Genomic DNA, 15,482 nt, shown 5'->3' with positions numbered 1-15,482 from the left:
CAGGAACATCAAATGTTCTTTCCTTACTCACCTTGGGATCAGCACCTCTGAACACCCGGCTCAGGTGACCTGCAGTGGGCAAGGGAAAATGAAGCAGATGCTTTGAGAAAACTGGAGACAGCCAGAGCATTTTTAGAAGACCTTCCAAGAAGGCCTCCCAGTCTACACTTTCAAAGTTGTCCTGCTTGACCCAGCAATGGAGGAATTGGCAAACTCTGCTGCCACAGACTCTCCCACGGAGGGAACGCAACCCCTGCAGGTTCCCTTGCAAATGCTGCCCGCACAGCCGTGGCTACGGACACCCCCTTTTGACCTGAACGTGTTGACAGGAGCTTTACCCAAGCGGCATCCCAATGGCCTTTCTGTTTCCCAATCAACTCAGTCACTAAGAAAGAGCAGGAAGACACAAAAACCAGGTTAGGTGACACCCAGGGAAAACCTCTACTTACCTGCCAGGTTAGTCAGGAAATAGCAGGAATAAATAACTCCATAAACAGTGAAAACTGCAGCGGCGAGTTGCCCAATCATTGTGGCAACTGCTGTGCAAGTTTGCAGACTGCGCTCTAACGCTAGCTAAAAGGAGTCTCCTGTCAGTCAGCAGCTGCCCACTGACAAAAGCCTCAAGCACAGGACCAAGTTCCTGCACTGAGCAAGGCCAAGAGCTGCTCTGACACCCCTGAGGCCTTACGTGCACCAAGGCAACCTTGTGATGTCACCACGACCACGTGGCAACCGTGCCCTGACATCACAAAGCAAAGCCCTGGGATGGTCTGTGAATTGATAGAGACGGATAGGGTGATGTTTGTGTTGGTCTAGGCTGCATTTTTACCTCTTTCCCGCGCTCAGCTGCCTGTTTCAGCTCTTGTTTCTCCCCCTGTGCCCCCTGTGTCCCCTGTTGCTGTGCTGGGTCCGAGCTGGCGGCCGGGCCGGGCGGAGCAGCAGTTCCAGCCCCGGGTGTCCCTGGAGCGCTGGGAGCTGCCGGTGGCCCCAGGCACTGTCCCCTGAGGAGCTGCTGAAGGACGGGGAGACACAGGGGGCTGAGGGGCCGAGGAGGCGCTGACGCTGCAGGGACGGTGACCTTGAGCTGCTGGGGGACTGAGGGCTGTGGGGGAGCAGAGGGCCATGGTGGCACTGAGGTGACAGGGAAGGGGCGTAGTCTGAGAGGGGTCTAAGGGGCCGGGATGGGTCAGAAGGGATTGAGTGGGGTGAGAGGACTGGCAGGGGCTGAAGAAACCAAAGGGGGCCGGGGGTTTGCCGAGGGGACGGTGGGGCTGAGGGGATGGCGGGGGCCAGCAGGGAGCACAGAGGGCTGCGGGCCTGCAGCTCTGTCAGGCCTTGGAACCAATTCCAGAGGCCCCACTTTTGCCACGGCTGCCCTGCAGACCTTGAGGACAGGCAGAGACTGACAGGAGGCAGCAGGGAGAAGCTGAAGGCCACCAGCTCCAGCAGTGACCAAGGAGCTGCTGCTGCCAGCCCAGAGCCCGGGTGAGGCCGCAGGGCCGGTGAGGAAGGTGGGGGTGAGGGTGGCCTGGGCTTTGGACGTGGGCTTTGGCCAAATTTTTTCTTTCTCACCCTCCTGGGGAAGCGCTGAGATTTTCCCTTCCCTGACTGAAGGGCAGGTGCTGCCAAGGGAAACATCTGGATTCTTACTCAGTGTTCCCTTTGCTTTCGCACATGTGCCATCTGCTGTCCTTGTCCAGGGGTGCTGCTCTGCAGGGGAGGAAGCAAGAACAGAGTGAAAGGCTTTGAAGATGGGGCGGCGGGAATCCCTCTGCTTGGAATTCTTTTTAAAGATTTTTGTGTGGAGATTTATAGCTGTATATTTGTACTGATGCAGTTGGATGGATATTGAGATTGGTACAGTTACTTATTCACAGAGAGTTTGTTTTATGTATCTATATATATATTGTATGTACTATGGAATATTTAATCCATATTTACTTCTGTGTATTGAGGTGGTTATATCTCTATACCTTTCGATTTAAAAATATATGGAGATGTAGAGTTGTATCATTGTATTGATTGAATTCTTAATAGAAAGCTTTTTGATAGAGATATTGTTATTTTTGTATTCGTAGATGGGCTTTAAGCATGTAGAAATATGTAATAAATTAAGTTGTCAAACACCTAATTCATCTTTCTGTACAATGAGTTGTTCTAAAGGTTGGCAATCAATTAGTATTTTGTTAACTGAAGTGGGTACTTGTATATTTTTACATAGCATTGCAAAAATCTAATAAAATCCTTTTTTTAACTTTAAAGGAGATCTGCATAGTTCTATATTGTCAGCGCAAGGGTAGCAATTTGTAATAAATGACAGTTTTCGGGTGAAATCAATTCTTGTGTATTTGTCAATCAGCAGCGCAGCTGTAGCAATCAGCTGCGCCCTGCCCTGCCCTCGGCCCACTTACACGCCGAGCCGCCAAAAGGTCGTGGCCCCCCCCCCGCCCGCCCCCCTCGGGACCCTACGCGGGCCCGTCCCCCCACCACAACCTATGGGGAAACAGCTGGGAAGGGGCAGCAGGGACGTGCGGCCAAACCTGGCACCACGCCGCCAGCACCCCGCCCCCCCTCCACGCTCCCTCCCCCCCGATCGAGGCCGTGGCGGGGCGGCGGGGAAGCGGGCGGCCGCTTTCGGGCCGGTTCTTTCATGGTCTGCAGAGGTCTTCGGCCCTCGGCGCGGGTTCAGGGGGCCGTGGGGGCGCGAGGCCGAGGCGCCCAGGGCCGGCACGAAGGCGCCGGCACGAAGCCCGCGTTCACGGAGACGGACACGGTAACACACACGACCCCCCCCCCCCCCCACACTCATGCCCCGATGCCGCCCTCTCGTGCTGCCACACGCACACACCCCCTCACGCCCACAGCGCCACACGTGCGCACACATGCACACTCACACACTCACACACACACACTCACACGCACACTCACACTCACACACACACGCACTCACACACGCACACACACACACACGCAGGCAGGCAGGCAGGCAGGCAGGCGGGTGCACAGGCACCCATAGAGTCGCATGCCCTCTCTCCCCGACCCCACCCCTGCCCCTGCCCTGTGTGCGGCTGCCGCCCATCAACGGCTGTGGGCACCCCGCCCTCCACCCTCGGCCTCCCTGGCGCCGCTTTCAAACTTTTCCCGCCCGCGGCTCTTCTCCCGTCGACGCGGTCGGCACAGCGGCATCGGCGGCAGGGCGAGGAGCAGGATGACAGGCACCGAGGCAGCCAGGGCCTCGGGTGGGCGGCCCAGGAGAGCCGGTCCACCCAGGGGTTGGGTGAGCCGCGGAGGACAACGGGTCTACCCAGGGTAAGGTCGGCCAAGGAACACGGGTTCGCCCGGGATCTGATCATCGGGTCCCGAGTCGGGCCCGGGACAGCCGGTTTGGGCAGAAGCTGAGCGGCAGGTCCAAAGGCCAGTGGGGGGCAACAGGTCTACCCAGAGGCATTCGGCAGCTAGGAACCAAGTCCATCCACGGAAAACAGGTCTCCCCAGGGACCAAGTCTGGCAGAGGACAGCAGGTCTATCCCAGGGAATTCGGCAGCCAGGGACCAAGTCCGGCGGCGGAAAGCAGGTCTACCCAGGGACAAAGTCCTGCCGCGGACAACAGAACAGCAGCCACTCCCTCTGCAGCAGAAGGAAGCCGCAGGGCCGGCGTCCGGACAGCAGCGGCGGCCACTCCCTGGGCAGCAGCTTGAAGCCAGCTGAGAGCAACTACTTTTCTCGCCTGGCTGCAAAAAAGGTAGTTGGAAAGTGGGGATTGCACTTGCAGAGATGGCAATCGGGGGTGTTTTCCGAGAAATGGGCTGGCAGAGAGGCAGGTATTCTGCTCAACTGGCTGTGTGTTTGTTTTGGTGGTGGGGAGATGTTGTAATGAATCAGCCGAGACTCCATATCCTTCATGCAGATAAAGCCAATTCTTTATTCACATCACTTATTTTATCCAGTTTTCAGGGACCTCATGTGCAGCACCCATTGGCTGGTAGTTTTCTTACTGCCTCATTTATTGGTCAGAAGGTGATTTGTGTGTATGTGCTAAGTTTCAGGTTGTTTACATTTTTCCTTGGTGGGTTCTGATGGAACAGAGCTAATATTTATGCAGATGCACTTGTTTTTCTCCCTAAGAATAGGTTGTTATGTGAACAAACTTCTCTTTCTCTAAGCAGTTTTCAGCTGGGAGCTTGCAGGCTATTGCTAGCTGCTTAGCTAAAGTAGCATGGCCTCATCCATATTCCATAAGACCTTTCTTTAATAACATTTTTTACCTGTCTGCAACAGGGAGAGTCACAGACACAGACACCGACACCAGCTGAAGCAACAGCGTCATTTGCTATCATGCAGGAGTGCAAAGACAAATCAGAAAAGAAGAAGGTAAGCAATGCACCTTATCACTGGTACAAAAGGTTGCCTCTAGTGATTAAGAAAGATACATCAGCAGACACCCTTTTTACTTTGTCCTTCATCCAGATCCCCTCATCACGTGGGGAAAGCTGTCCCAGCAAAGCTCGGGAAAGTCACTGCGAGGAACTAGGAAATCCTACACTGCCTCCCCCTTTCTTGGCCACCAGGCTTCTGACTGCACTGTGAGAGTAGCCCAGCTTTGACACTGGTGAACGAGCAATCTGACAGACCTTCTGGGGCAGGAGATCCGATTTCCTTCTCCTCTTGGTTTTCTCCCTGAGCCTGTCCAGGGCTCAAGGAGGAAGCAAGGCCAGATGTGGCCTTGTCTGGTTTCTTCATGCTGAAAGATAAAGACGTGTTTCACCAATGAATGAATGCATAGATCCCATTGATAGTAACACTTGGTTAAGGAGCAGATCCATTCAACGTTTGGTTGGAAGGGTCATCCAGAGGGCAGATTTAGCTCAGGACCTGTTGTTCAGGCCTTAGTCCTTCAGTATTTTGTGGTGCAAATCAATGCCCTGGAAAGCTGGAAACAAACAAATCCCGCTTGAGCACGTTTCAGACCGGGAGCAGGATTAGCCCTGCGAGGCCGGGATAGGGCCAAGAGCAGAGGGCCAGCAGGCTGCATTTGCCCAGAGGCAGCCGTCCAGACCAAGAAGGCCACTGGTGCCCAGGGCCTGAGGTGCCCGAGGCTGCCTCCCCGCTGGGCAGCTCTGCAGAGCCCGTGGAGCGCAGCGTCCCGGGCAGCCAGGGCGGCCTGGCTGCCTTGGAGCACGAGGGGTGTCCCAGAGAAGCTGCGGCCCTTTGCTTTTTAACTGTTCCTCAGAGTCTTGTCATTAATCCACACTGTCTGACATGTTCTCCTTTCCTCTTGCATATTGAAGAGAGCTTTTTGAGAAAAGTGGCTGATGTAGTTTCTGCCGGTGCTGGTGCTTTTGTCTGCAGGTCAGGACAGGTGGTTTGAACCAAGGACGGAGTCCGCAGTTAACACTGCAAATTTGCCAAGTCAAGAAAACCGTTCACAACTGGGTGACCGATGCTGAGCAGCTTTGTTAGTTTTTGGAAAGTTATGACCTTCAAAAACCCAACAAATGTTCCTACATGAGGGTACCAGCAGTGTACCAAAGATCCCAACTTTTTCCACCTCTTTTCTGTGTCTTTGGTATTTCTAAGTTCCCCATTCCCCAGCAGGAATGAAAGCATGGATGATAATGTGAGTGATTTGAGAGCTCTGTGTTGTGCCCTGCCACATCAGCATTCATGACAGGCTGGACATGGACAGGTGTGTCGAGTTCAATTCATCCCAGTTCTGTGCCAACAGCAGCCCCAAGATGCCGAGAAGAACAAGGGCAGTGGGTGGGTGTGCATGCACAGCCCTGTGGCCTGACTGCTGTGTGGGCAGAAGGTTCTCAACAGCAGTACATCTTCACTCCCCCAAGTGAGAAGAATATATCAAGTCTATATGAAATGAAAATATTTATGAAAATGCACTCAGTGGTACATATTTATATGTATCATATATGCAATTTCTCAGATATACTGCTGCATATTATATATTTTGATATGCCGTAATCAATAGAATACATCAAATATATAGTTGATCTTTTCCTAAGCTATTGCCTGTGGGTCCTAGAGGCCATCTCCTAGTGTTACTACATTTGTGCCTTCTGGTACTAGTTCTTATAGCAGCAACTCCCCTGGGAGTTCCTCCAGGGAACTTCACAGCAAGGGCTTCCATCACTGTCGTGGCTGTGGGAACTTGTTGCTTGCCAGTTCTCCCCCAGAATCCTTGTGGATTCTGGAGCATGTCAGCACAGGTGTCCATGGCCCTTCCTTCATCCCCAGCCTGCAGCACTCACAGCCCTGCGGCCTCCCCCTTGCTGCAGCTCATTTGCAAAGTGCTGCCAAAGGCAGCGGAGCTGGCTCAGGATCCCTGTTGGCTCCTGGGCTCCAGGATGACCTTCAGAGGGACATTTGGAGCGCTTCCTGAAGAGCTGCCCGTGGCATGGTGGGTGGATTTGTCCTCCCTGGGTGCCTGTGGTTGGAGTTGGACGCTCCGTGGAGTCCCAGAGTTTTCTCAGCTGCCTTTGCAGCGAGTTCTCAGCCAACGTGTGGCTCTGCTGCCATCCCAAATCTGCACCTGCCTTGGCCAGCCTGCGTGCAAGTGGGGCATGTGCTGGGCATGGATGGAGATTTCCATGGCCAAAATCTTCCAGTATTTACAACTGCTCCTTGCTCTGGACAGCACAAATCACAAAACACTCATCGCAGTTGACAATTGTAATTTCTTGCAGATTCCTACAGCTGCGCTGCTGATCAACAAATACACCAGAATTGATTTCACATGGAAAATGTAATTTATTACAAATCGCTACACCCGTGCTGACAATACAGAACTATGCTGATGTGAATTTAAATTTTAAAAAAGGAATTTATTAGATTTTTACAACAATGCTATGTAAAAATATAGAAATATCCACTTCAGTTAAGAAAACCTTAAGTTATTGCCAACATCTACAACAACTCACTAGACACAAAGATCAATTAGGTGTTTAGCAACTTAATTTATTACATATTACTGCAAGCCTAAAGCCCATCTAGGAATACAAAAATATCAGTATTTCTATCTAAACAGACGTCTACAAAGATCTCAATCGATACAATGACACAGCTATACATCTGCATACATGTTTAAATAGAAAGATACACCCAGGTACACCCACCTCAAAACACAGAAGTCAATATACATATGTAAATAGAAAACTAGATATATTTACTTCTAGGAATACCAATATACCTATTTAAAGAGCCATATAACTCCAGCTGCATAAATAGAAATACCTACACAACTGTATTCATAGGAAATAGAATTAAAACACACATAGAACAGCATACTTACATATGCATATACTTACATCCATATATACATATGTTATTACAAAGATGTATGCGTATATACAGACACATATATATGTAGCATACATTTATAAATATACCAAGATGCACACAGAAATATTCCTATACAATAAGCAACCCGCATATAGAAATATCCATGTAATTATTCCTCTCTATGCTACAGTCCATATATCTTTAAACAGAAATCTAAGCAGAGGGATACCCGCCGCCCCATCTTCAAAGCCTTTCACTCTGTTCTTGCTTCCTCCCCTGCAGAGCAGCACCCCTGGACAAGGACAGCAGATGGCACTGGCTCAGGGGACAGTGCCTGGGGCCACCGGCAGCTCCCAGCGCTCCAGGGACAGCCGGGGCTGGAACTGCTGCTCCGCTCGGCCCGGCCGCCAGCTCGGACCCAGCATAGCAACAGGGGACACAGGGGGCACAGGGGGAGAAACAAGAGCTGAAACAGGCAGCTGAGGGGGGGAAAAGGTAAAAATGCAGCCTAGACCAACACAAACATCACCCTATCCGTCTCTATCAGTTCACAGACCATCCCAGGGCTTTGCTTTGTGATGTCAGGGCACGGTTGCCACGTGGTCGTGGTGACATCACAAGGTTGCCTTGGTGCACGTAAGGCCTCAGGGGTGTCAGAGCAGCTCTTGGGCTTGCTCAGTGCAGGAACTTGGTCCTGTGCTTGAGGCTTTTGTCAGTGGGCAGCTGCTGACTGACAGGAGACTCCTTTTAGCTAGCGTTAGAGCGCAGTCTGCAAACTTGCACAGCAGTTGCCACAATGATTGGGCTACTCGCCGCTGCAGTTTTCACTGTTTATGGAGTTACTTATTCCTGCTATTTCCTGACTAACCTGGCAGGTAAGTAGAGGTTTTCCCTGGGTGTCACCTAACCTGGTTTTTGTGTCTTCCTGCTCTTTCTTAGTGACTGAGTTGATTTGGAAACAGAAAGGCCATTGGGATGCCGCTTGGGTAAAGCTCCTGTCAACACGTTCAGGTCAAAAGGGGGTGTCCGTAGCCACGGCTGTGCGGGCAGCATTTGCAAGGGAACCTGCAGGGGTTGCGTTCCCTCCGTGGGAGAGTCTGTGGCAGCAGAGTTTGCCAATTCCTCCATTGCTGGGTCAAGCAGGACAACTTTGAAAGTGTAGACTGGGAGGCCTTCTTGGAAGGTCTTCTAAAAATGCTCTGGCTGTCTCCAGTTTTCTCAAAGCATCTGCTTCATTTTCCCTTGCCCACTGCAGGTCACCTGAGCCGGGTGTTCAGAGGTGCTGATCCCAAGGTGAGTAAGGAAAGAACATTTGATGTTCCTGGTGTTTAAAATTGTGCAGCAAGCTGTGAGCTTGGCCTGTGGTTGTAGAGTGTAGAGGGCCAGCTGAGTAGGCTGCAAGAAAATCCATTTCCATGTCTGCAGCAGCAAGAGCAGAAGCATCACTGCCTATTTCCTAATTTTCCATTTCAGAGCTTTAAAAGAACTAAAAGATCAGTTTTGCAGAGAGAATGGTGCTTCCTGATAGTCGTCAGGGGGGAATATGTAATTTGGAGCAATTTGCAGTGTCCAGTTGAATCAGCCCATTAGAATTTAGTCAGAGTGACTTAGAATCCCTTTGCTCTCAAAGCTGATGATTTGGGCTTAGTAGAGCTGGTTCTAGAGCTGAAGAGAAAGAAGGTTCTAAATGATAGATCATGGCCTGTGTCTCACGCTCCTGTCTGTCCACAGATCCCAGAACCAAGAGCGGACTCTCCTCTGGCTTCCTCTGCTCGTGGACGAGAAGGCAAAGAGGAGCCAAATGACCACAAGGCTCCAGCTGTGGTCACACCACAGCCGGAACTTTCCCAGACAGTAAGTGCCACTTCTGGAGGGTGCTGTCTTTAGTGCGAGGCAGAGCTGCAAGTTTCTGAGCAGCCAGCTCTTGCTGTTGGTGGCTGAGGATGCTGAGTGCTGCAGTCCTGCCAGACCTAGCCATTCCCCTCCGCCAGTGACACCTGGAAAATGGGCTTTGAGCTGCCATGTTTAGGCCCCAGCTTGCTGGGATTCTGATAGGGGCCAGCCTGAAGCAGGAAGGTTCTCTGTCTGCAGAGGAGGGAGCACGTCAAAGGCACTGTGCTCAGCCTTGGTGGATACGTAGCGGACGCCGTGGTCTGGGGACACCTGTCCCTCTCCACAGACGTGCCAAGTACCCACAGGCACCAAAAGCCTTGATCTGAGAACACAAGCTCTTTGGGGTGTTTTGTCCCCGTGAGCTTCTTGGCTGTGCTTACCCGGGAGCATTTCAGAGACACACTGGGGATGTGGAGTTGCTGTTTGAAGACAGGGATTTTGGTGCCTTTGTTGCCAGGTTGTTCTTTTGCCTCTTCAGGCAGAGCAGTCAGTAGCAGAGCTGACAGGCACTCGGACTCCACCTGTCTTTTGGCTTTTAATAAGCTGCGAAGAGATGATGTGTTGTCCACGAATCTTTGGGGACAAGACATCTCTTCTCCTGTGTGGCAAAAGACACGTTCCCTGTCAGCTTCCGAAGAGGCTGTTGGAGCTTCAGCCCCAGATGGAGGCTGATTGTACTGCTAGTGTCACAGTGGGACAGAGTGAAGGGCAGGAAGAGGGGAATTCAATGGAGCTCTTGGGACTGAGGAGGCCAGGAGTCCCCCAGGCACTGAAAGCACAGAGCCTTGTCATCTGCAGAGATCAGCACTGGGACAGGAGGGTTACAATGGAAGCAGAGGTGGGCAGGGAAGCAGAAAGAAGTGGCTGAATGAATATGATTTGTACGCTGAAAAAGGAAAAAGCTGAGCCTGATGGCATCTCCCAGTCACTTGCTCTGCATTTGTGTGTACAGAACGTGGAGGCAGAGGCACAAGCAGAGCCGCCCAAACCTCCGAGTGACACGATGGCAGCGAGGAGGAAGAGCAGGGAAGACATCAGAAGAACTCAGGATCAATGGAAACTCCATCAGGAGAGGGGCAATCAACAAAACCATGTAAGCAGAGGAGTAGTAGTCACTCCCCTGATGGAAAGCTCTGTCTCTTGTTCTTTACGGGACTTTGGAGACAAGCTGCAGGCAGAGCTGCAGAAAATCCGGGCTAGGATCAAGTCACAGTGCAAGAGGCTGGAAGAAGAAATGGAGATTCAAACAGAATGCCGAGCAAAAATTTGTCTCCTCCTTGAGAAGCGAGAGGCTCTACAAAAACAAGTGAGTGAATGAGCAATAGCCACTGCAGTCACCAACCTGGTGCTTTCTGCCCTTCTTGCCTTTCCCCTGCAGAGCAGCAGGGGGGTAGGGTGATGCCTCTGAGTGCCATCCTGCTCCAGTGTGTGTCACAGGCACTCTGAAGGACGCTTCCTGCTCTGCTGAATCCCAGCTGCTGCCCTGCACAGTGGCACTAGTGCTTTGGCCTTTTGGCCAGCAGTCATCTGAATGCATTCCTGCTGGCCTCTTCCTGCTCTCCTTGTTTCTTGAGGTGTTCTTGCAGGTGAACACGGTGACCCGGATGGATCTGGAAAGAAGCTGTCTGTATCCCTTGTGAATCTGGTCCTCTCCCTTTCCTCACAGTCGATGACTCTTGGCTGACAAGGACAAGCTGGACTCTCTGACTGCTTTGTTCTCTTTGACTTGAGGTGGAAGTGTTGACATCTCGCCTGGCAGCCTGCAAAGATTTCCATCAAGTGACTGGCAGCAAGGAGCCCCAAGATTCCTGTGAGGCACAGAAACTGTCCCAAGCAGCAGCGCTGCCGGTTGGGCACGTTCAGAAGATGCCGGAGGAAAAGAGGACTCCGTGGGAGGAGGTAGAACATTTGAACAAAGAGCTGCAAGTGTGTCTGCAGCCCTTGGAGGGGGAAAAGCATCCTTGGGAGAAAGTGGAATGGTCATTTTGGCAGTCACCCTTCAGAAAACCCACGCAAATGCATTTTGGAGAAAATGGACAATGAATCTGGCCTTGCACTCCAGCCAAACGAGCCTTTGGCTTTGAGCCATCCAGTTTGAGGAGTGGACATGAGAACAAACCCGTGGCAGAGCCCTGCATGTGGCTGACAGCATCTTGCTAAGGGCTTGCATTTGAAATGGGATCTGGGGCTAATCTCTGCCAGCCACTTTTCTTTCTGACACAAACTCCTTTGTTGTCTCAGATCTCCACAGGCTCTTCTATTGAACCTGCAGCAGCAGTAGTGTCACCTGAAGGCACCTGTGCCACCCAGGCTCTGCAGAGGAGCCTGGGCAGTTTGTTCATCTCCAGCACTGACACGGCTTCTGCTCAGCAACAGGAGATGGAGGATGATGAGGATGAGTCCCTGGAGCTCCTGAGTATGTCTTGTGTCTTTCTTCTCTGAGGGACAGTGTATTGTGTGCACGTGTCAGCACAGCTGGACCCAATGATCCTCCTCACTTTGGTGTCCCAGGAGCATTTAGGGCTCCCCACAGGAAAGGCTGTGCTCCAAGGCAGCAAGAGAGTGCTCTGGGTGTTCCCGCTGCCTCTGAGGGCAGCTTGGACGTGCCTGGGGTTTGCCTGTGCTTCCCCATCTGCTAAAGGCAGAAGCAGGGGTTGTCCTTGCATCAGCAGAAGGCTGTGAGCTAGCAAATGATCTGGGCAAGTCCTGTGTGCTAGTGGCCAAACTGGATGGAATAGTTAGCTTCCTAAATTCTCCTTAGACGCCTGACTTCTCATCCGCCATCCGAGCAAAAAAAAACTTCACAGAAAGTGATTGGTTTTGGCATTTTGTCTTTTGGTTGTGGTTTTAGTGTGGGTTTTTCTCCGGATTTTTTTTGGGTAGAGGTTTTTTCTCCATCTTGAAGGAGCTCCTCTGCCCCATGAGTCTTAGTGGCGTCATTTCGATGACTGTTCTTATTTACCACTGCTACATCTGGAGGCTTTTTAACGAGAATAATATATATTTGTCAGTGAGGACTCTTTGGAAAGAACATCAGGTGACAGCAGAAACAGAGAGCAAGAGCTGTTTTTTTTGTGCCCCCAATGAAAAAAACAGATCCTTTTATTACAATCTGTATTTAATAACCTAGTTTTGTTCCTAGAAAGATACATCCAAGAGACATAGGCCTGGGCCATGATCAGATAAAAGTGCACTGTAGGCATTTCTCAGGAGTGAGCCTCCAGCCCCTCTGCTGTATATTCCTCAGATCCATGGCACTTTTTCCTACCTGATTCCCAGTCATTCCCACGATGGTTAGAATGCTACCCACTGGCCCAAGCCCTGCTCAGATCAGTCTCTAGGAAAACAAATCAAGTCCTTTGTGATTCTACAGCACAAGTCATTGAACCTGCTTCTTGCCCAGAGCAGCTGCCGGTCCTGTGCCCTCAGATAAGACCTAGTGGGGCTGAGAACAGAGCCCAGCTGACTCTCTGCCTCCCATCACCTGTTGGCACAAAGGGGCACTGGTGTGCACCTGGGTGTGTCTGCTCTCCAAGCCAATCCTGCTGTGTCCTCGGTGGGGGCACCAGCATGGAAGGGGCTGGGTGTGGCCGTGCCTTCTTGCCATTGCTTGTCAGTGCTGGTGCCTGGGCTTTGGCAGCTTTGTGGCGGTGGCTGCCCTGGCCCTGAGGGCTGGTGTGAGCGCCGAGGCTGGAGCCTTCCTTAGCTGGGAGAGTCCCGCTGCCAGCCGGCCGCTGCAGCGCGGAGCTGCCTCGAGGCAGCAGCCCCTGCTCTGGGCCGGCTCCTGCATGGCCTGGGCTGGGCTCACAGAGGGTCGGCATCTCCTCTGGGCAGCTGTGCGTGTCCCGCCGGCACCTGAGGAGCACTGCTGTCCTTGCTGCCCTTGCCCGCTGCGGGAAGGTGGGCACGTGTGCGGGGCTGAGAGGGCGAGTGCAATGGCAGGGACTGATCCCTGCTGTCAGGGGGAGGAGAAGCAGTGTGGTTCTTCACGTGGGCCACGGGCAAGGGCGTCTTCCAGCTCAGCCTGCTCATCAAGGGTGAGGGTCCTGCTGCTGAAGGCCCCTTGGGATTGGTTGGAGCATGAGCTGCTTGGGTTTACAAAGGGAAAGGCATTCTTTTGGCAAACTGCTGCAAGGTGGGGAAGATGCCCTCCTCTCCTGGGAATGCATCTCCCTGTGCTTTGTTTTCTGCCAAGGCATCTCTTCAAAGGACTGTAGAAATCAGTGCTGGCCTGCTTGTACTGCAGAGCTGCCTGTCTTGTTGCAATTCTTGCAGTTGTTGTTGTTACGCAGCTGACCACAAAGGGCTCAGAAGGCCAGACTGTAGAGCCCCAGCAGGACTGCCTTTTGTATCTCTTGGATAGTGGGATCTCTGCTTTCAAGTGAGCATCTTGCATTTTGTTTCCCTCAGGGCAAATGGCGAGCATGGAAAATCCCCGAAGGAAATACATTGAACAGGAAGTTGTTGGCAGAGGGTGAGTCCAACCACAGTTACTTGTACACAATCATGGGGCAACGATTTGCTGCTGGAATATCTGTCAAGGGTGAAGTCAGGCAAGTTGCAAACATATTCAGACACTGGGGTTAGTCTGCCCCATCTCTCAGTACCAGCCAGAATTTGGAAGTGTGGTCAGAAGGAATTGTCTAAGACACTTGGATTTCATTGCCAGAAACAGCAACCACCCCTTTTTGTAGCAGGCAGATAACTGTTTGAAGGAACATTTCTTCCCAAGAGTTTGCTGAAGGAAATAGTGCGGTCAGGATAAAAACTGCCGAGTTTAGAAACTGAAATCCAAGATGAAAGAATCACCTGGCCTTTTGAGCTGAGGCACTGAACCCCAATGCTTCAGAAACAGGCCCAGTGCCCATGCACTGGAGAGGAAAACGCATCAAAATGCATCATCTGCCTTCTGGCAGAGCCCTCCTGCATGCTGCAGGTTGGAGGCATTTCCAGCAGACATCTCCTGTCTGGGCTGGCTTTCACTCCAAGGTCTAAATGGCTTCTCCTTTCTTTGCTGCTGTTTTGTTTCTAGGGCTTTTGGAGAGGTTTGCAGAGCGATCGACACTGCCACAAGAGGAGAGGTAAATGTCAACAGTCCCTGCAGATTCTGCTGCTCTCCAGGGCTTTCCTGTCTTGTGTCAGCTGTGGCTGCAGCTGTGGCTAGAGCTGTGCTGCAAAGGCACAAGAAGCACAGACTGGTGCCAGCCTGCCAGCTGCATTTGGGACAGTCTTTGTCCTGCTCAGCTGCCAGAAGGAAGGCAAGGAGGGCAGCGGTTCCTTTCAGAGAAGGACGCTCTCCCTGGCTCTCAATTGCTCAAACAAAGGTGGTGCCTTGGAGCATCTCACTGCTCTCTGGGGCTACGGCTTCAGAGTCCTGAATTCCCATTTCTGGCTGCCAGCAAATACATCTGAATGTTCCTGGCAGTTCCTTAGCCACCTGCAGTGCTGCACTTGGGAACTGCACGTGGGGAGAGATCTGCAAGGCGTCCCTAAAAGCCCTAAGCCCTGCCTATAGCCCGAGATGTATCCACAGAGTACCAAGGCACACATTACTTCCTCTGAAGTACGGACAGAGAAACAGAGAGTGTGCTCAGAGCTTTGGCGGGTGAGAGTTGAGACACCATTTTTAACAAGTGGACAAGGCAAAATGTGGTCAGTGGCCACGTGTCCTGGAACTGGCCCCCAAAGGAGCAGAGAAATGAGCTGTAGGAATGTCAGTTCCTAATTACTCCTTTGTCTAATCGCAAGGCACTTTGGCAGAGCTCACCTGTGTCATTGCAAAATCACTCGCTCCATGTGTGTTGTGGTCTCCTTCCACCAGCTTCTAAAGTTACTGATTTTCTGTGTCATTCTAGGTGGCCATCAAGAAAATCAATCTTCAAGGACGGAGTAGGAAGCAACAAACGCTTAATGAAATCATGGTCATGAAGAAGAATAAGAGTCCCCATATTGTGGATTATTTAGACAGGTGAGTGGTCATGGTCTCTTCCCATGAAGGTTTACATGCGAGGTTAAAAACCCACTTTGGACACTGGCAGAAAATAGAGCTGTTAATAATTAGTTACTTATTATTTCTCTTCTCCTCTCCAATGGATGGGAAGAGAGTGTATTTTTGCCTGCATCTGTCTTCCCTGGCTTTCAAACACTGAGCTGGAACATTGGCCAAAAACCTGAATCAACCCTCCCATACTAAGTCAATACCCTGTAAGCTCACTGCCTCCATGTTGTCTCAGGATGGATTTTTTCAAGTTTCTTCAATGCTGATGAAGCATGCTAGAGAGGATTTCCCTTGGATT

General features: G+C 51.6%; 1 long non-coding RNA gene across 1 annotated transcript; it reads left to right on the top strand.

The window, feature by feature from the left end:
* Positions 1-3,449: 3,449 nt before the first annotated feature.
* Positions 3,450-4,621, top strand: LOC136294334 (uncharacterized). Its single transcript, XR_010722374.1, has 3 exons — positions 3,450-3,742; positions 4,279-4,371; positions 4,468-4,621. It is a non-coding gene; the product is annotated as an uncharacterized lncRNA (long non-coding RNA).
* Positions 4,622-15,482: the final 10,861 nt, after the last annotated feature.

Source organism: Chamaea fasciata, unplaced genomic scaffold (genome assembly GCF_029207755.1).
Source record: "Chamaea fasciata isolate MVZ Bird 193981 ecotype frontalis unplaced genomic scaffold, bChaFas1.0.hap1 SCAF_10, whole genome shotgun sequence".
NCBI lineage: Eukaryota > Metazoa > Chordata > Aves > Passeriformes > Sylviidae > Chamaea > Chamaea fasciata.
The sequence above is the reverse complement of the archived record's forward strand: the minus strand, read 5'-3'. Positions and strand labels throughout refer to the sequence as shown.